Genomic DNA, 22,189 nt, shown 5'->3' with positions numbered 1-22,189 from the left:
ATGTATACAAATATATATGTATATATATATAATGTAAGAGTGTATATGTGTGTGTACATGTAGCATCAGAGTCTAGAAAGCACTAAATAAATATTTCTTAAACCAACCCTTGAGTCTAGAAAGCACTAAATAAATATTTCTTAAACCAACAAATTCTTATTTCTTAAACAAATAAATAATAAAACCTTTTTAGTCACTCATCAGGCATTTGTTCCTAACTGCTCTGTGCCATGCGTGGTGGGAGGGTCTGAAGATACAGGGAGGGATACACACAATCCCTGCCTCAAGAAGTTCACAGTGCTGAGACTTCCTGGTGGTGCAGTGGTTAAGAATCTGCCTGTCAATGCAGGGGACACAGGTTCGAGCCCTGGTCCGGGAAGATCCCACATGCCACAGAGCAACTAAGCCCATGTGCCACAGGTACTGAGCCTGTGCTCTAGAGCCCGTAAGCCACAACTACTGAGCCCACGTGCCACAACTACTGAAGCCCACGTGCCCAGAGCCTCAACAAGAGAAGCCACTGCAATGAGAAACCAGCCCACTGAAAACAAAGAGTAGCCCCCGCTCGCCTCAATTAAAGAAAGCCCACACAACAAAGACCCAACACAGCCAAAAATAAATAAATTAATTTTAAAAAAAAAGCTCACAGTGCAGTGGGGCAGTCTGTCCACATATTCAGAGCACACTGATGTCAGGAAGCAATGCTAAAATGGACATAGGCTCAGGCCACCCTGAAGTTACCCAGCAGGGAGCACCTGCCTGTTCATGTATGTTCATGAAGGGCTTCACAGAGGAAGGAACTATGAAGGATGAATAGGAATTTGAAGGTGGAACACAGACAGACCCTTACTTTGGGCAGAAGTAACAATGTAGCCACTCACAAGGAAGCCTCTAGTCCATATTAGGGGGAACCACACTCATAGATTTTCACATACAGAAAGAGAAAAACAAATCCACTTAAATCTGTTAGCGGTAGACTTATGTTACCAGCCTTAGGAATACTTGTATACGCACAGGAAAACAAAAGAATAATCTGAAATAGAAATATACTAGATATAAAAATAAACTGTATAATATTTACTAATCAGAGGCTAATATACTAACTATAATTTGTATTTGAACTGTTTAGTCAAAAAATAATTGGAGAGTCAACTGGAGAAGAGGCCAATGGTCAAGTAAATTTGAGAAATCCTTGATTATATGGAATTAATCAAATTTCTCACTGGAGAATGAAGTACTTTCAGAATCTACCCACTTCTCCTCACCTCCACTATTGCACATTTAACCCAAAGCCCAGTTGTGTCACATCTGGACAAGTATGGTAACTTCCAAACTCACCTCGTGCCTCCCCTGCAATGTGTAAGCCACATTCATTGATCCCTGAAAATGCTAGCCAGATTATGTCACTCTTTTTCTCAGATCCCTCCACCCACCACCTCCCGAGTCACATAATAAGTCCCGACAATCCTTACATCGCCTGTAAAACAGTAGATAATAATCTGGCCTCTTGCTACGTTACTAGCCTCCTCTCCAGCCTGCCTTCCCACCAAGCTCTAGCCACACAGCTCTTGTCACTTTTTAAACCTATGAACAATACTCCTATTCAGGACTGCTTTATGACTCCTTTATAATATGCCCACACATTACTCCCTCTCTTCATTTAGGGTTTTGTTCAAATATCAGTTTTTCAGAGGTGCTTCTCTGATGGCCCTTTATAGAAGAGCATGTTTCCCAATGATTTAGCTCCTTGCCCATTTTATTTGTCTTTATAGTACTTAATTATTTACTATCTGTTTCCCCTCAATCAATACACAAGCTTCCTGAGAGCAGGACCTATTTCCTACATAACTATCTTTCCTGTGCTTACAACAGTGCCTTATACATGGTTGGTACTCAATAGATACTCAATGAGGAAATGAATAAATGCCTTTCAGAGCCCTTACCCTGTAATATGCATTATAAAAAATAAAAAGTAAATCATAAAAATCTAAGAGAAGGATATGATACTTGGTGCTTCTCAACATTTTGCACTTGGAACTATTTTATAGATATTTCACATTTATGCATCTCTTCAGCACCTATTTACCTATCATGTTCCTACCAACTTGCCGTGAAGACTATCATGCTGTGAACACACTCTGGGAATTACTATTCAACAGATACCAAGGGAGGAGAACTCTCCCTACTTTGGAGCCGGTAATGAGTCAGATTGGAAGGGAATGGAAGTGGTCTGCAGGTCTGTCTCAAGGACAGTCTAGAATTGGTGGGTTGTGGGGACTCTGGACTCTGAGACTGAGAGAGATAACAATGGAAAATCTGGTTGAAGTCAATGAACACACTCTCAGAAGGCAGGCTATAAGATTATGGAAGGGAACAATGGCTAAATTGCTAAAATGGAAGTTGTGATGGTTAGTTTTATGTGTCAGCTTGATTGGATTATGGGGGGCCCAGATATTTGGCTAAACATTATTTCTGGATATGTCTGTGAGAGCGTTTCTGGGTGAAATTAACATTTGAATCAGTAGCCTGAGTAAAGCAGATTGCCCACCACAATACGGATGGGCTCGTCTGATCCCTTGAAAACCTGACTAGAATACAAGGCTGAGTAAGCAAGACTTCTTTCTCTTTCCACGACTGTCTTTGAGCTAGGACAGTTTTCTCCTTCTTTCAAACTTGGGTTTGGACTGGAACTACACCATTGGCTCTCCTGGGTCTCCAGCTTGCTGACTACAGATTTTGGAACTTATTAGCTTTCTTTACCACATGAGCCAATTCCTTTCAGTAAATCTCTCTCTAGATAGATAGATACAGATGCATATAGATATACAGATATAGAAGTAATATATCCTGTTTTATATATATATATATATATATATATATATATATATATATATATATAAACTCTATCATCTATCTATCTATCCATCTATCTTATTGGTTTTGTTCCTCTGGAGAACCTAGACTAATAAAAAAGTTAAGCAAAGAAGAAAATATAGCACACAGGAATCCAGACAGTTCCTTAATGAACCTACAGTTCTAAGTAAAGACTTTATTTAGATCTGTAACTAGTTAGAAGTTGAAAATTTCCATAAAGACTCTGGAGCCCACTACTTCTCAGGCCAGATGGAAGTGACTTTTGAGGGCTGTGGTTTCAGTGCTATGCTCTGGATTTACAGTCAAAGGGGAAACATTTATGAGAGAAGGGAGAGCCCAGAGAGTGTGAAGGAAGAAGAAAAAGGCGAGGAGAAAAAAGAGGGAAAAAGGAAGGGGAGAGGGAGGGAAGATCCAGCCAGCGCCAAAGGGTTTTCTACTCACTTTTCTCCTGGCAGCTTTGGAGTTTATATTTCAACAAGAACTGGCTAGTCTCAAAATTCTGTACTTTTCCTTTCCTTCCTCAGGAGACTCAAATAAAACTGCAGGGTTGGGGAGAGGGAGTTGCCACTTAGTTTCCATGGAAATACCTCTGATTCCGTAGTGGCACCTCTATCATAACTTAATCAGCATGTTGTTAATAAGATAATTTGATGCTGAATTATAAATATGAGCGATGAGAGGAATGCAGGCTTGGTGGTGGTAGATACGTGAGGTAAAGTATTCGGCCTCAGAGGAGAGCAGGAGCCAGATGGGCCTGGATGGATCATGTCCCAGGCTCATTGCTGTCCTGCTGCTCTGTGGAGTGTGATGCCCAGAGCAGGGGCACCAAATTGCAACCCTGCAATTTGAATCTGGGCGCTGCCAAATAGCCCTGTGATCTTGGGACATTCCTTATACTCTCTGGGCTTCATATTTTATTTAAGCTTTGAGAGAAGGATAATCATGCCACCTGTTTACAATGTGCCATGGCTATTAAATGGCACTAAGGACAGGAGGTGTCTGGCATGTGCACGGAGCATGTTTGGTATTCAATAAATGTTAATTCATCCTTCCTTTCCTGAGAGAATATTTTCTTTCACTTGTTCAATTGTTAATTTATTCAACAAATATTTACTGACCAATTCTAGGATGTCAGGCACTGTGCTGAGCACTGAGGATAAAATGATGAGAGAGAGAAAAATAAAGGTAAAATCTAGTTATTTATGACACAGTTATTATTATTATTATTATTATTATTAGAGTTACAGTTTCCATTTCTAGAATTGTTGAGGTTCCTGATACCCAGAAATTAGAAAATGGTCACTTCACTTTGATGACAAGAAATGGCTCCACACCTTCACAATGTTGCTTCTTTCACCTAAAGTAATTTCCCCACCCTTATTTCCCTAAAAGTTCTCCAGCGTTCTTCTGAGGCTCATTGTGTGTACCACCAGAGCTTGACATTGAGATTGTAACTCAGAACTAAAAATATTTGGTCTCTGCTCCCAGAGGCTTACAATCTAATTTTATGACCCTGGCCTGGCACCTAGCGCTTAACACAGGACCTAGTAAATATTGCATGCTTATTGAGATAGCGAACAAATGAATGAATGTCGTAAGGGAACTGAGGGCATCCATCTAATTCCCATCAGCACCATCACAATAACTGTGCTGAAGCAGCCATATGGATGACTGCAGAGATGTGAGGCTAAGATAGTGGTTCCCAGCCCTGGGCACACTGTCATTACCAGGGGAGGTAAAAAAGTTACTGATTGAATTGCCAGGAGTTTTAGAAACTCACCAGATGATTCTTATGTTCAGCTTCAGTAGAGAATGGCTATTCTAAAGAGGATCGGTGTGAAATCATCTCAGTTCTCCCTGGGCACCTACAGAAGCTAATAGAGGGAGTGCTACTACCTTGGGTAGACTTTGAATGACTGCTCTTCAGGCCCAACGTTGCTGACCTGAGGCTATTCCATCACACTAAGTTGGCTGTGAACGTTATCATCCAATAGAGGACACTTTAAAAAATAATTCAATTGTTGTATACACTTTCAAGAATGCACACAATATACCATTCATTGAATGTATATAAGGGTAACTGCTGCTTGGACTTGTAAGTGGATGGATTACTTTTGCCTATTTTTATAAATGAACTCATAGAGTATGTGCTCTTTTGTCTAGTTGCTTTCACTCAGTATTATGTTTGAGAGATTCACCCATATCACTGTGTTTAGTTGAACATCATCCATGCTTGTTGCTGTATATTTCATCGTTGTGAACATATTACGACTTATTTATTCATTCCACTGCTGGGCATTTGGGTAGTTTCCAATATTGGACTGTTACTAATAGTGTTACTATGGGAAATTTAATACATGTATTTTGATGAGCATATGTATCTATTTCTTTTGGGTATATATCTAAGAGTAGGAGTATTCATCATGGGTGTGTATATATATATATATATATATATATATATATATGCATATGCCGAACTTTGGTAGGTAACTGGAAAAACACGTTTTGAAGTGGTTTTATCAATTTATTCTTCCATTAGCAAGGCTGAAGGTTCTTCTTGCTCCACATCCTAGCAATACTTGGAATCATCAGTCTTTATCATTTTAGTCATTGTAACTTGTTTGTATTGATAGCTTATCGTGGTCTAAATTTGCATTTCCATGAAGGTGGATGAAGTTGAGCACGTCTTCTTAAGCCGATTATCCATTTGCACAGCTTCCTTTATGAAGCACACATTCAAGTCTTTTGCCCTAGTGTGTTGTCTTGTCTCTTTCTTATTGATTTGTTGGGGTTCTTTATATATGCAGTGTACGCAAATTATTTGTTGGATATATACATTGAAAATATCTTTTTCCCACTCTGTAGATAGCCTTTTCACAATCTTAATGGTATCTTTTGATAAACAGAAGTTCTTGATTTTAATAAGATCTAATTTATCTTGTTTGATCCTTTATGATTAGTACATTTTTGTTTGTTTTTAAGAAATTGTTGCTTACTCCAAGCTCAGGACACATTTGAGAGTGAAAAGGGGTGCTATAATATTTTAGGACAAATGATACAAACCAGATTGTCCCAAGAATTCCGAGATATCTGTATATTCTAAGCATGTTCTTCCCACTCTGAGCTGTACTAGACCAGGGACCTAGACCTAGTGGAACATTAAAATTTTCTGAGAAGCTTCGAAAAGCTACTGCTGCCAGGAGTACCACCTCAGACCAGTGAATCATGATTTCCAAGGGTGTGACAAGTATGGGTAATTTTTGTTTTTATTTAAGAGCTACCCAGTTGACTCTGTGACCCTTAAGTGTGAAGAACTACCACTCTAGCCTAATGCCTCTTAAACTATGAGCATATGAATCCTTTGGAGTCTTGTCTATGTTAAGGTTTTGATTCAATCTTGGGGACAAGGTGACATACTACACTTCTATTCAGCTTCCTGGTGATGCTGATGCTGCTGGTCCATGGACCAGAATTTGAGTAGAAGGGCTCTAGATCAGATTTCTCCACCTGGGCATTGCTGACATTTTGGATCAGATAATTCTTTGTTGTAAGGGACTGTCCTATGCATTGTAAGATGTTAACCAGCATTCCTGGCAATACCCACTAGATGCTAATTGCATCCCCCAAGATGTGGCAAAAATGTTCCCAGGCATTACCAAAAGTCACTTGATGGGGAAATCAATCTTGGTTGAGAATTATTTGTCTAAATCTTTTAGACACAGCTCCAAATGGCTGAGAAACCCAGAAGGTGCCATGGTGGATCTCAGGTCACATTACTAAATAGTAGATTAGATAAAATATTATACAAAATAATATTTCATTGTTATGATTGTATCACAATCTTGGTTCAAAAAGCCAAAGTGAGTGTGCCACATGTGGATTGCTTGAGGTGCTTAAGTATTAGTTTATTTCCTTTACGATGACAAAACATGGCACCTGGTCTGTGAGTTCTTATCCATTTGGGCCCCAGCAGTAGTAGGTACCCTTAAGGAGTATGGTGGAGGAAGAGAGATAAGGGTGAGGATAACCATTCCTTTACAAAGGCTTCAAAACAAGCAAACAACATCCACCTCCCCCCACCAAAACCTCTGAAATGTCTATTCCAATAATACAAAATGACACATAATCAGTTTAAAATTTAGCAGAGCTAAGACTCCAGAAAGCATTTCTTTGTATATTTAGTAAAGTCCTATATATTAAAAAACAAAACAAAACAAAACAAATCACTGCTTTGTTTTGCAGGCTTACACATGCACATCTCTCCTATCATTGAAACTGTACACTTTATGGATTATATCATGACTGTTTCCAAAGCCACTCTTCCTTCTTTATTTCCCTGTGACATCATAGCTGGCTTCTTTATCCCACCCACGATTGGAAATGGGATGCTCTCATGTACAGAGGAATAATAAACCACTTTCCTTGCTTCCTTGTACTTTAATTTTCTAGGGGTCAAAATTCAAGGAAGTTCCAAATGATGTAGCACAATGCTCATTTTAACGACCACAGTTATTATCAGTAGACTTCCACTGTCTTTCTTTTTTCTTATAAGAGTACATCTTGCTACATTTTTACTTTTGTAAAAGAAAGAAATAATGTGACAGATAGAATAGAAATAATCAGAATCCTGAATGCCAAATGGGATTCAAAATACCTATGAATAATCTCAGCTTAATATGCTCTTAGCTTTGGCTTAGATAAGAAATCCCGGCCATAAAATAGTACAAGAAAATTGATGTAAAGAAACTGTTCAAAATATAAGGTCTATATCTTTTGCATTTGCAAGCCTTCAATTACCCTTACCCTGGTACTTTCCAAAGATATAATCTATTTTTGAAAGATGGAGAAAAGGTCTAAAGAAAAGTCACTGCAATGAAAACAACTCTGAAGTTTCAAACACCAAATCAAGAACATAGATTGCTTTGTTTGAGTTTTCTCTACGCATTACTCAACCCAATTCAACCAAAATTGTTGAGTTCCCATTATGTGCCATTCAGCATGCTGAAGAGGCAGGAACATTAAGATATACTCAGTTCATTCTCTAACAATTTCACTTTTTAATATTGAAACAAGACCATTCACCTAAATTATCATTATCATCAATATCAACATCTTCATCATCATCATTACCACAGTATTAATATATGTTATTGGGTGTTGTGTCACAAGAAATGAATAGATTCAGGGCTTTGGGTTTTTGTTTGTGTTTTTAATTTTAGCATTGTGTGGGGCACAAAATTCAGGGGAAAACTTTTGAAGTAGATGCTATTTTAGAGTGATTTTCATGTATTACACAAGTGGAAAAATGAAGGCAGGAAAGACATCTGGGCACTTCAAGAATTGTTAAAAAAACACTTGGGGGAGGTAGGCAAGAAAATTTGGTACAGCCAGAACACAGTATTTTACAAGGAATGGAGGGCTGAAGTAGGGGTGGAGCAAAAAGGTACAATGTGGATTTGGGCAGTTACTTAGGTCCTTGAATGAGATTTTTACATGATAGTCCCCATGAATGTTACACAATGTTACACAATCTGAAGTATACAGATACCCCAGAACATGTGTAGAAAGTAACTTGAAACCCAATCCGTCATTCACTGTGTTTCTCTGAACTGCATGGTCTCACCAGAGCTCCCTCTAATAAGCTCTTGTCAGAAAGCTTCTCTTGCCACTTCCCTGAAAGGCAGTGAATTAGACTCTCACATCTGACAGGAAAAGATTCTGGGGCATAGAAGGACATCAAGTAGGAGAGAGGAGAAGCTTGGCAGAAGCCAGGCTACCCACCAGCATGTGGAAACTCTCAGCAGAGCCTAGGTGATATAGATCAGGTGAGCTAATTGAAAGAACTGCATTTCCCTTGGAGAAGGTCTTTGGTACAGCAGGATGAAATGGAAAGCTGTCATCATTTCTGTTCTCACTCTCTCAATTTTGTTTTTCCTTTTAAAACAAGCAATTGAAGCCAGAGGCTATTTTTAGTCCCCTGGCTGAGGGTGAGTGATAGAGTACATTAGTGCATTGGTGGGGCTGGAGGTAAACTTAAGTGAGAGCCTTGATAGTATAGCCCCACAGAGCTGGCCGGGTCAGGAGATTGGCAGCAGCATTACAGGCGACGAACAAGATCCGACCAAAATCCTCAGGGACTGTAATTTCAAGTGCTGCAGCTAGAAGACTCTATATAAATAGAAGGAAGGGAGAAGAGGGAGATAACCAAGCTCTAGGTCGGATTCCTTTCTGATTTGGATGCTCAGGTTCAAGGGACAGCATGGAATTTAAGTCAATTTTGTAGGCACAAAAGATCCCAGATGGTAGACCCAGGAAATCTTGGAGTTGGTGGGCATTTTATGTGTTTAGCTTGTATATATCAGTCTCAAGAATTTTTAAAATTAATTTTATCTACTTACTTATCTACCTTTTTTTTTTTTTTAATTTTTTTAACATCAGCTGGAAGAGCTGCCTTACACCTAAGGTCACATTACCTCTGGCTCAAGGAAATTTCACCTTTTCCTTTTCCACAATGAAGAATAATGACAATAGCTATTCTTTTCATCAGGTATTTACTGGGGATCAGATTCCACACATACATACTATAATCTAATGGCATATATATGTATGTGTGTGCATATTTATATATAAATTTAATATTCAGTGAAACTCTGCAATGTTGGCAATCTCCTGGATTTGTAGATGAGTGATGTGAGACTCCCAGAAGCTATGAGACTTGCCTCAGTTTCTATTACATACAAGGAGCTGAACTAGAATTTGAACCCAGATCTGTTTGCCCATATGCCCCATGTTTTTTGCACTGCCCTGCCTGCTTGTTGTATGCATGTGTTGGGGGGAGTGTAGTCAATAAGAAGGCTTCCTGATATATCAAGGTTCAGAGAGTTGATAGGAGGGGATAATATGGGAGGGTCATGGTTTGATAAAGAAAACTGAAAACAATTCTTTGTAAATGGTTTGAATAACAAATGTTAAATGATAATCAATCACATTTTAAAAAATGCATCACCCCTGAATAAAAGTGAGTTATGGAAAATGAAAATTCGTGGAATTTGATCAATTAACTGTTGAGACACTAAACTTAGCTAACAGCCTTCTGGACGTAGGCTCCAGAGGAGGCTAGTGCATCCAGTAGGCCAGTAACTGTGGAATAATATAATTCCTTTAATTAGAGATCCAAATTGTTCTAGGGTGATTTACAGAGGGGAGGAGGAGCAACAAAGTAGGAGGAATCAGAGCTTCTTGCTGTCCAATAGAGGATTTTCACATACACAGATCTGAAGACCCATAACGGCAAAGTGGTCCCTAATTTGTAATTACTTGTGTGAAGAGAAAACAGCCCATGAAGGTAAGTGGGGCTGAGGTGAGCTCTTATGCTGCTTGAGAGAAACGTTTGAAGCTTCACTCAGGAATGGGTTGTCAGTCAAAATCTCAGGAAGGAGACCAGATGCCAATCAGTGTGGCAGGAGTAAAGCCTGAGGGAAGACTAGTGGCCCATCATCAAGCTACATGGCGATTCATGGCTAAACCTGGACCAGACCACTGGCACAAAGCAAAAGTAGTGAACTGACAGCCAGGGTGTTGGGATGATCAGAGGGAGTGATGTTCGGGGAAGGTGGCTGTTTGCAGAAAGCTCCTGCTGAAAAGCCTGAGGTTCTGCCCTGAAGGCAAACTTTCAAATGCCTTCATACCACTCACTTAATTTTGCTTTGTCGCAGTTCCCCAGCTGAAAAATAAACAATCTTATAAAAAATTATGTCCCCTTAATGTCCCTTGACCCCCCCCACACACAACCTGCATCTAAGATATATAAAAATTTTAATTCTTATAGATGCTATAGATTGCAGCCAAGGCAATCTTGAGATATAGTACAGAGCTATTGTATACAAATATGCATTTGTGGAATGAATGCATGAATGACTGGGAAGAAAAAGAGCCACGGTCTACAGCTCTGTGTGTGTGTGTGTGTGTGTGTGTGTGCGCACACGTGCATGAACATTTATACCTTACAGAAGCAATGTCCTAAAACCTATAGAAACCAGAAGGACCTGGAATGGCCTCCTTTAGTTGTGTGAATATCTGAAAGTTGGAATAAACAAGGCTCTATTATTTGAACAAAAAGAGGGAAAGTGTATAACTGATTCACTTTGTTATAAAGCGGAAGGTAACACACCATTGTGGAGCAATTATACCCCAATAAAGATGTTAAAAAAAAAAAAAAGAGGGAAAGTATAAACATTTAGGGAAATCCCCAAGTTTAACTTAATTCACAGTTATGGTGAATTGGTCCCTATTCTGGAAATAGAAAAAAAAATAATGTTAACAATACCACCAACAACTATTAAAACAATGATAATGACAGCAGTTATTGAGTTCTTATTTTGTATCAAGTATTATGTGATGCACTTAATAAACACGGAGCAGGCACTATTACAATCCCTTTTTACTGATGGGGAAATTAAGGTACAGTTAGGTGATTCACACAATGTCACTTAAAATAATGCATGATGAAGCTGGGTTTCCATTCGCTTCAGTCTGATCTCAGAACCCAGATGAACTGGGAACATAATGAAGCACGTATCAGGAGCATTCTTCTGATTTTTCTACTCTCTGCAAGGACAGGATAGGTAGGATTTTTTGAGGAAAATACTGCCCTTCAGTGGTTTATTCTGTCTCATCTTCTTATCCGTGGGGCACATCTATCCATGCTCATTAAACCACACTGAACATGTGTGTGGAACATCTGGATGAGAGTAGACTGTTGAATTAAGTAAATGCTGATCACTCCAGGGTACTATCACGCCATTTGTGATTAGTATCCCTCCTCCCTCCTTGTTTCTCAGAGTAAGGTTTTTCTGAATTTTTCTGCAGGTGTAATTTCCACAGATTCTGTGCTGGAAAAGGGATTTGCCCTTGCCTGGCTAAGTGCCTTGCAGGCTGTTGAGAGTCTTAAAAGTTGAGAAGGAGACATTAGGGTTGGACCCTCCATTCATAGTCAGGATGTGCTTTTCCAGTCAAATGAAACTCCAGATGTGTGCAATTGGACAGGAATGCACTATTCTGTTCAGACTATATGAGTCCTGCACAGAAAATTAGATTTCTCTCCTTGCTGACTTCTTTCTAGCATTTTCAACATCTTTGACTCTTAGTGGAGATGATGGAAAATACGGAACCAACAGAAATGAATTCTAAATTTAGGCTTTAGTGGTCAATTTGAGCTCTCATTAGAACCAAGGAGTTAATATCCTAGAAATGTTTGACTGTGTGTTCAAATTAAAGTATGTGTCCTAAATGAATTTTAGTTTTAGAAATTTGGACTAATGCCTTCTTCTGTTGAATGGGGGAAGGTGACAAATGCATCCCAGAAGCAGCTACAAAAGATTGCTCTATTTTGACTCTGAACATTACAATGAATTGTTTTGCATTTTATCTTAATAAGAAAGAAAAATACCTTAAAGTTTATATTTCTTCCATATCCACCCTCAGCAGGGACTCATAAATGCCTGCTGATGAAATTAAGAAGAACTATGTGCTCAGGCACTAGTAGCCCCAAGCACTGGAAAATAATTAAATTAAATACTTAATGAGAGTCATTCTGTTTTTTTTTGGGGGGGAGTGTTGGTTCTGAAATGTTTAGGTTATGGGAACATTTTGACCTAACTGTATCTGCTTAACTTAGGCTGAAACTTCTTGCTATACATTTGCTCAATAAATGTTGGATCATGATGCAAGCCAAATAGTTTTGAGTATTTTAACAACAGCAACAACCACCACCAACAAAACACTTGTGCACAGTCCAGTTTTTATTGTCCATACCCTTGAAATATTATCCCACAAAATCAGCAATACCAAGAAAACAATCTTTTTCTTTGTCCAATAGAGAAGCAACAGTGACTGCTTGGAAACTTTTGAAACCAGGGTAAATTTTGGAATAATTAAAATCAATTTTTCATAAGTTTTCAAGCCACGTAAATATTTTATTAACCTCTCTGTAAACTGCAGAAGAAAATAGTTAAGGCTTTTCATATGAAGTCCTCCACAACCAGATTTCAACCTTCAGCTCCACTGTAATCACTGTTTTCCACAATCACCATTCCCTAAATTTCATTTGTAACAAGAGTGAGATAGTTACACATCAACAGCCCACAGTCTAAATCTGATGAGTAGAAGTGTTTTGTTTGACCTATTTGGTGTTTGCAAATTGGGATATTTTGCTGAAAAAGCTAAAACTTTGGAAATACTCTAAGAAAACTGGAAAGGTCTGGAAACAGTGGGTTCATATTTCTGCATGGCAATAATTAGTTAGAACTAAGTAATTGGCTGAAATGTGTACATGAGGAAGGAATTTTCTTGTTTGCCCCAGTCCCTATTCCTCCCTATTGCCCTATTTCTGGCTTTTTTGCTCATTTACAGTATATACTTGGTCATTATAGACATTTGAATCTGCCCATCAGGTACTTCTCCACTTCCTTGTCTTTGACCCTCCTTCCTGCTTTTCTGCTGTTTTCCTCTATGATGAATGCTTTCTCAGGTTACCTCTTTTTTCCAAAGGTTACCTCTTTTTTTTCTTTTGTATCTTTTTCTGGTACTTATAGCCTTTGCACAGAATTGATTATACACTCACTTGTCTTCATTCACTCAACAAATATTCAGGGAGCAAAGCCGTAAGTCAGGCACTCTGCCAAGCACTGGGACCTTAGTAGTAAGTGATTGCAGTTGACCTACATGTGTCTGGGATGTGTTCCTGGTGTCATTTGATCACATCACTGTTAAAGTACTCAGATTACATTTATAGATGTGAGAACTAATTGAAAACTCAGAGCAGTTCCCCAACAACTGCAGTTTTCTTCCAGGCAAAGGGTAGGATTGTAGGTTCCCCCCTCGCTGGTGGTAGGTATGGCTGTTTGACTTGTTTTGGAGAGTGAAATGTAAGCAGTACTGATGGGTATCACTTCTTCAGAGGAAAACATTAAAAAGTGGTATGTGATCCACCACACACTCTCTTTTCCTCTGCCAAAGCAACCAGCAGCACTGGTGGCTCCTCTAATGACCCAGGTCCTAGAATAGGATATAGAGCAGAGTCAGGTGACCTGTGATGATCATGAGTTCTGAATGAGAAATAAAACTTGTTATTTTAACATCTTGAGGTTTTTTTGTTTCCACAGGAAAGCAAGGAAAGATCCTAGTCTGTTCTGACTGCAATATTTAGTGCCTCTCAAACTGGGGACCATGAGATTCATAAGATTAAGAAAAAAAAAAAAAAATTAGTAATCTAAAGAATTCATTTTACAATTTAGGATGATAAAATTTCTCATTTGCTGTGGTTACAGTAGTTGAAAACAGGTGGTTGTTTGTTTGTTTTTTGGCTGTGACGTGTGGCTTGTGGGGTCTTAGTTCCCCGACCAGGGATCGAATTCAGGCCCATGGCAATAAAAGTGCCAAATCCTAACCACAGGACCACAAGGGAATTTCCTGAAAGTGGGTTTAATACACTTAGAATATTATATTCTTGGACTAAATATTATTCACACTGGTTTTCTGGACAGAATGAGTCCTTGGATCTTTATTTTAAATAGAAATATTTTTCCTAAAGGAAATATTTTTCCTTTCCTTTTCTAAAATAATCCACCAAACACCTAAATTCAAGAAATACTCTCCTGGGTGAAAAGGGCCTTTGTAACAATCTTTAATTCTATTTTTAAGGTCTATTTCAATGAAATATAAGTATATAATGCAGAAAATTGCACTAATCATAAAGGTCAGTGAATTTTTATAAAATATGCACAACTGGCTCATTATCAAGATCAAGAAACAAAATCTTCAGCATCCTCTCTCCACAAATGCCTCTTTTTTACCCCCTTTCAATTGATATCCTCCCTGTCCAAGATCAATATTAACCCCTACTGGGGCTTCAAATAGATTAGTTTTGCTTATTTTTGAACTTTATATAAATGGCATCATATTGTATCTACTCTTTGGTGCTTGAACCACTTTTGCTCAATCTTTGTAAGATTCATTCATCTTGTGTTGTGAAGCTGAAGTTAAATATAGTGTAATACAGGGACTTCCCTTGTGGTCCAGTGGTTAAGACTCCATGCCTGGGTTCGATCCTTGGTCAGGGAACTAGATCCCTCATGCCACAACTAAGAGCCTGCATGCCGCAACTAAAAAAAAAAAAGAAAAAGAAAAGATCCTGCATACCACAACTAAAGATTCTGCGTGCCACAACTAAAGACCTGGTGCAGCCAAATAAGTATTTTAAAAAATACATATTTTTAACCATTATGTGGATACAGCATAATTTATTTATCTACTGTATTGAAGATGGACATTTAGATTATTTTCAGCTTTTTACTATTAAAAGTAGTGTTTCTGTGAACATTTTTGAAAATATATATTTTGTACATGTATTTTGGTAAACACGTGGATATTCTTATAGTACATAAGGGTCAAGTTGCTTATGGTAGAACTTCAGGGTAATAAGGTATGAGAAGTTCAGCCACGCAGTTTTTCAAAGTGATCGTACCATATTACATTCCTGGTTAATCCAAATCTGTGTCAATACTTGCTATTATCTATTCATTTTTCTTCCTCTTTCCTCCTTTTCTTCCTTCCTTGCTTCTTTCTCTCCCTCCCTTCACCTCTCTCCCACTCTCCCTCTCTTTTTCTTTCCTATTGTTTTGGGTGTGTTGTGTTATTCACTGTTGTTTTAACTTTGCTTCTTTGATTACTAGTGAATTTGAGTATCTGTTCTTATGTTTTGACATTTAAAAATATTCTTTGCTTTTTTCTTATTGACTTGTAGGCATTCTTTATATACTGTAAATAAGTCATTTGTTAGATTAGATATATGCATTTCAAACTACTGAAGAAAAAAATCTTACTGGTTACATGCTACCCAGATTCCTCAAATATTAATGCTTTACTACATATACTTGTCTTCCCTCAGCCTCCACCCACCCATCTAGGTGGATAACGAGGTTTTCTTTTGTTTTTGGCCTATATGGTTAGAGCGTCTGGTGTCCTGTTTAAGAAAACATTGCCCTCAAGGCCCTGGATATAGCCTGCTTATCTTTATTCTGCATCAGTTAAGGAAGAAGTGTACTGACCCTGCTGTTTAGATTCCTGGACATTTAATAGGTGGCAATGTGGATATTAGGTAAATACACGGATAGAATTATGGGCATATTCATTATTCCCTTCAGGGTTAAACACTCGTCTTTTATTCTATTCTTTGGCTCTATGCATTCATTTTGTTTTAGTATTTTTTGGTTCTTTTTGTAGTTTAATATTGTTATTTTAGATTTACTAAAGTGGTAAGTTCCAAGATGCAAGTTAAGTTTAAAGAAAAGTACCATTTAAAATATCAAACCATAGCAAGAGAATTCTCCATGTAACCCAGCTCAGCTTCCCAAGTTTAAGGCGAAAGCCAGCCATGTGTAAAGCAATAGTTTACCTGCCTTTGACTTCTTTGTGTCTGTATCTCCCCTCACATGTTGGGGAGGCATTATGGCCAGATGACTACAGGACTTAGCTATTTCTACATCCTATGGACCAAGTACCATTATCAGTCTCCTACCCTCAAGTCCTCACAGATGTTTTACTGATCCAGCAAATTTTCTGATAAATGAAGAAAAATCAGTAAGAAAAAGGAAAATTATAGTTGGTTTGACTCACTCAGGAATGAACTTTATGGGAGAACTAGACAGACTTGAATGAGGAAGATGGGGAGCAAGAACGTACCTTTTTGGTATAATTGTTTATTAATAAAACACATGGAAATTAAATGAGCTAGACTAAACAGTCTTCTCTTTATAACATATTTCATGAAGAACTGTATTATCTTACATCAGGATAAAGCCTTCCTACAGTATGCCCAAATATTTACTTTCACATTATGAACATTTGAACTCTTTTGACATTTTCTACAAACCTCAGAGCATCCATTTAAACTCAATGGCTCATTTCTGCCTTTTAATTTCTTCACGTTGTAATTTAACACTAGAGTTACTTTTCCGATGTATTTGGTATGAATAAATTATATTCTACAAATGGTTCAAACGTTCAATAGGCTCTAACCAGTCATCATTTATCTATGAGTACCCTTTAGAAAAGAACAAAATGATCTTCATTTTTTTTGATTTGCACAATTTAAATCTAAGAAACGTGCAGTTATGTAAGTGCAAGATTAAGGACTTCTCTCATTGCAAATTTCTAATCCTCTTGCTGGGGGATTATAAACTCCCATGCTGTTATAAAGTTTCTGTGCACACAATGGTTTTATAACTGACTGGAAGATTGAAGGTTTTTTTTTCCCCAATTTAAATATGTTTGAATCATGGGACTCCATTAGAAAAATACAGCTTCATTGGAATTAGGAGAAAATATACCCTTTGTTTAACATTTAATATTGTATTTCCAGTTCACGTGTGATTGTTTGTACGGTTTACAGTCTCCCACAACCCAAAAAAAAAGGTTTTATACCCTATAGCTGCAAATTTCAAAAGACAATGTCAAAACGTTCAGTAGAACAGAACTTTCTTATCGCTCCCAGTAGACTCTCAACTCCAGCATGGCATGGGGAGAAAAGGGCTTAATTATAACAGTCTCCTATTACAGTAACCTACTGGGTTAGCACATGTTGCAAAGTTAACAGACATGAAAAATGTGGATCTTGTTTCTTTCTGTTTATTTTTCCAAGATGTTTGGGGAGGGGAGTTGCACCAGGGGAGCAGAGTCATTGCCTTTGCCGCAGCCCTTTAGTGATCACTAAATTTACATTAAAATGAATGGTAATAAGATTTAAACAGGCTCCATCCTGTGTGTGCATGTATTTAGTGGGCTATTCAGTTGATATCAAGACTTAGTCTAAATCAAGACATATGTGTTTATGTGGTGGGGGTAGGGTGGGGTGGGTATTTTACAGACTCCGAGCTTAAATCTGGTGGTAAAAATAGGAAGAGGGAAGAAGCAGCCTCTTCTCTTTCTTGTTGACTTAATGGAAGAGTGAGAGGTAGGAGGAGACTCAGTGGAATGCATAATGAGGGCCTGGATATTTCATGGAAACTGCCTTGCTACTTGGGTTTGTCCCAGTACCTACAATGTATTAAAACGAAACAAAACAAAAATAAAAGCAACAGAGAGAGAGAGAAAGGACGGAAGGAAAAAAGAAAGAAAAAATGTTGGTATCTCCCCAGAGTTGTACTTAGCACTCAGGTCAAGGATACCTGGATCTAAATCTAACTGTCACAATGTATCATAATGTGAAGCCTTAGTCAAATTATTTCTGCTCTCTGGGCCTTAGTTCAATCGTTTATTAAAAAGTGGGGAGGGCTCTCTGTGGAAGGCCAAAGCAACGCAGAGGAGACGGTAGTGACTTGCGAGCGTGGCCACCACCACCACCACCATGAGCCTCCTTGACAAGCCCCAGAGTGAGATGTGACACCACAGGAGCTGCAGAAGTGGGAGGAGGAGGAGTTTAACACAGGGCCACTCTCCATGCTCACCCAGTCGGTCAAGAACAACACCCAAGTGCTCATCAACTGCCACAACAACAAAAAGCTCCTGGGCCGTGTGAAAGCCTTCGACAAGCACTGCAACATGGTGCTGGAGAACGTGAAGATGTGGACCCAAGAGCGGCAAGGGCAAGAAGAAGTCCAAGCCAGTCAACAAGGACCACTACAACTCAAAAATGTTCCTGCACGGGGACTCAGCCACTGTGGTCCTGTGGAGCCTGCTCATTGCCGGCAAGTAGGGGCCTCCTCCCTGCCATCAGAACTTGCCTCCTCATTTTGCAAAGACCTGCCCTTTGTGCTGGGAATAATAAAGTCATGTGTTTTTCTTAAAAAAAAAAAAAGTAGAGAGGAAGGATGATGACTTTTGTCTCTGAGGTTCCTTCCAACCATGTCCCAGGTAATAATATAAGCCTCCAGAAGAATCTGGGCCCCTGATAACAACGATACTGGCTGAACCAGGATGGTGTCTACCATCCAGACTGGTCCATGTCAATAACAAGACCCAGAGAAAATGCTGGTATAAAAGGATGTCCCTTGAGCAAGACTCACTGATGAAGGTAATTTTATTTTCAATAGTCTGTAAAGAGTGCTTGGTCCAGAAACCAAAAATTAAAAGACTGGCACCTGAACCTAGGAGAGGGTCAAGATGACGCATGACTGAAGCAGATTTAGATGCAAAGAGTGCTGTTGGTTAAAGGCACCTGTACCCACACATGATGCAGTGTTGTAGATGTGCTAATCTCATCAAGCTGGCCGACATCAGCTGTTGGCAAACTGATCACCTTCATTCCCCAGTTGTGCCTAATTTGGGCTCCACTAAAAGTGAGCTGATGATTGCAGTGCCCAAGGTCAGCGTCTCCACTGCCCATGTTTAATAGTGTTGGTGAAAGTGTCAAGTCCACAGATAAGAAAAGCTTCCCCTAGACCTTCTGAAAAGCAAGTCCAACATCCAACCACATAATGATCTGAATTATATTTTTAAATTATATTTTATAATTATTTATAATTATACTTTAAAATTATATTCTAAACAAAGTGAAAAAGATGGAAGGAAAGAGGAGGGAAGGAAGGAGTCTGGTGCAATAAAGGGAAAAGCTCTGAACTTGGTTATAGAAGATGTGCATCAAATCCCAGCATCACTTCTTTCTACCACATTTCTGTCTCCTCTCCCCTTTCACTTCCTTCACTTGCACACTCATGTTTATTCTCCTATTATTTTATCTGTTACTTGTGCCAGGTCCTGCCACAGGCAAAGTGAGGGCAGGTGGGAAACAAGAGTGATGTGTTCCTGCTTCCATAGGATTTATCTTTTAGCTGTGGAGACAGGAAGTAATGAGGCCAATAGAAATGATCACATGATAACCAAGATGACAGATGATCTGAGAGAGAAGCATGGAGTCTTAAAAAACCAATGATATGAAGGAGAAGTATGGGGTTTTAGAAATCCATATAACAAGAGGACTGCAGGCATACCTCGCTTTATTGTACTTCTCAGATACTGCATTTTTTACAAATTGAAGGTTTGTGGCAACCCTGCGTCAAGCAAGTCTACCAGCACCATTTTTTCAACAGCATTTGCAAACTTTGTGTCTCTGTATCACATTTTGGTGATTCTTGCTATATTCTAAACCTCCACTAGCAAAAGCTCAAAATGATGGTTAGCATTTTTTAGCAATGAAGTATTTTTAATTAAGATATGTACATTGCCTTTTTTAGACATAATACTATTGCATACTTATAATATACAATATAGTGTACAGTGTAAATATAACTTTTATGTTCAACGGGAAACCAAAAAAATTCTTGTGACTTGCTTTACTGTGATATCTGCTTTAATTGCAGTGGTCTGGAACTGTACCCACAATATCTCTGAGGTCTGCCTGCAATCTATTTAAGGAGTTCAGGAAGCCTTCTCTGAAGAAGCAACATTGAAAGGGAGAGCCACTCTAAGAAGAAGTTAGTTTCAGGTTTCCAAGCTTGTCAGAATCAAAGACAAAATTTAAACCAGTTGCTTTTTATGTTTCTTTTTCTCATTCACCTATGTGTGTTTATTTGCACAGCCAGCACATATGCAACTGGATATTATTCCTGATACATTTTAAATCCCGTTTTCTTCTTTCACTGGTAGTAGTTGAGGCTTTTACTTCTGTAAAACTCTTAGACGCTCTCTTCTTTCTTAAAATTCACAGCCAAGTGGAAGCTAATAATATTCTTTTTTTTTTTTTTTTTTTTTTTTTGCTCAGCGGCCATGGCTCACGGGCACAGCCGCTTCACGGCATGTGGGATCTTCCCGGACTGGGGCACGAACCCGTATCCCCTGCATCGGCAGGCGGACTCTCAACCACTGCGCCACCAGGGAAGCCCTAATAATATTCTTATTCTCTATAACTGGAAATTTTCATGTTTGCAAAGCATCGAAAACCTCACCATTGTCTATTTTGACTGTCTGGTGCTAGGCACTGTATTGAGCATTTAAAATACATAATCTCCTTTAATGTCTGCACAATCAGGTAAGTATTTTACAGATGATAAAACTAAGTTACAGAAAGATGATATAGCTAGTCTACAAACTAGTGATATACTGAACCTGGAATTTGCAACCAGAAAGTTCTGAAGCTGACATCTGCATACTTCATTTCATTCATTACATGCCTCTTCAGTTTAATCAGCTTTTGCTTTTCCTGAAGCCCAAGGAAGGGTAATTGACTTGCCTAATATGGCAGAACTTTGTGAGAATAGTGTCCTTATATCACCAGTATCCAGTATGGGGAGGAAAAAATATAAATTAAGACACAAATTCTTTCTCTCTCTCTTTCTCTACCTCATCCAGGTAAACAGATGTAGAGATGATAGATGATTATTTTAGATATATCTATATTTATTGTTTGGATAGATCTATACATAGATTTAATGATGTCTTTTATGAATATACATTTTTAATTTTATTATAGCCCAGTTAAATTTTTTCCATTACGGTTAGAGCTTTGGTTTCAGGATTAGAATCCAGGCTCCAGTGCTTTCTAGCTGTGTGACTTTTTTGGCAAAGAATCTTAATGTCTCTGCACTGTATTTCCCACCTAAAAAAAAAAGTTAATTGTATGATGTGTTTATCATGTAGGCTGGTAGTTGATGGAATGTACATCTAGTGGTATCCTCAGTGGTCAGCAGACAGTAAACATCAATAAATGAGAAATTAAGTCATGGTGAACACACAAGGCAGGCTTAAAAGGAAAGAGAGCATGCGAGGGCAGTCTGAGTAGATGTGGCTGGAGGGAGGTGGAGGAGAGAAGGCATAACACCTTTACTTCTTTTTAATTTTAACCAGCCTTTCTATACATTTTCATAAGGATTCTTAAGCTGGAGGCATTGTATGAGCTCTAACAATGTGAGATTCTCCAAATTAAGAGCAAATTTCCTTCAAGTTAAGTAAGCTGAAGATGATTGATCATCTCTGAAATCTGTTCCTTCTCTGACTGTCAAAACAAATTTATCTGCACTGCTCTTTCAAAATGCATCTCTTCCAATCTTTGTGACTAAGGTCTACTCTCACATAATAGAATATGAGTCCCTTTAAGACAAGGTCAATGTAATCATTTTCCCCCCTCACTGCCCTTAGCTCCAGGATTATGCTTTTCTATGGTGGAGGGAATAATAAACGCTAACTGCACATAGAGCAATTTCTTTTCCCTCCTTTGCCTTTGGCTTAGAGTCACCATCACAAACACTTCCTTTTTTCTGCTTCTCAGCTTTCTTTACCTCCAGGTCATCATGACTTTGTTTACAGATTATATATCCAGGTTTCC

General features: G+C 38.5%; 1 pseudogene; it reads left to right on the top strand.

The window, feature by feature from the left end:
• Positions 1 to 18,277: 18,277 nt before the first annotated feature.
• Positions 18,278 to 18,625, top strand: LOC115857009 (small nuclear ribonucleoprotein Sm D2 pseudogene; annotated as a pseudogene).
• The last annotated feature ends 3,564 nt before the right edge of the window (positions 18,626 to 22,189 follow it).

Source organism: Globicephala melas, chromosome 19 (assembly GCF_963455315.2).
Source record: "Globicephala melas chromosome 19, mGloMel1.2, whole genome shotgun sequence".
NCBI classification, from domain to species: Eukaryota; Metazoa; Chordata; class Mammalia; order Artiodactyla; family Delphinidae; genus Globicephala; species Globicephala melas.
This window is presented reverse-complemented; position numbering and strand designations above follow the sequence as displayed.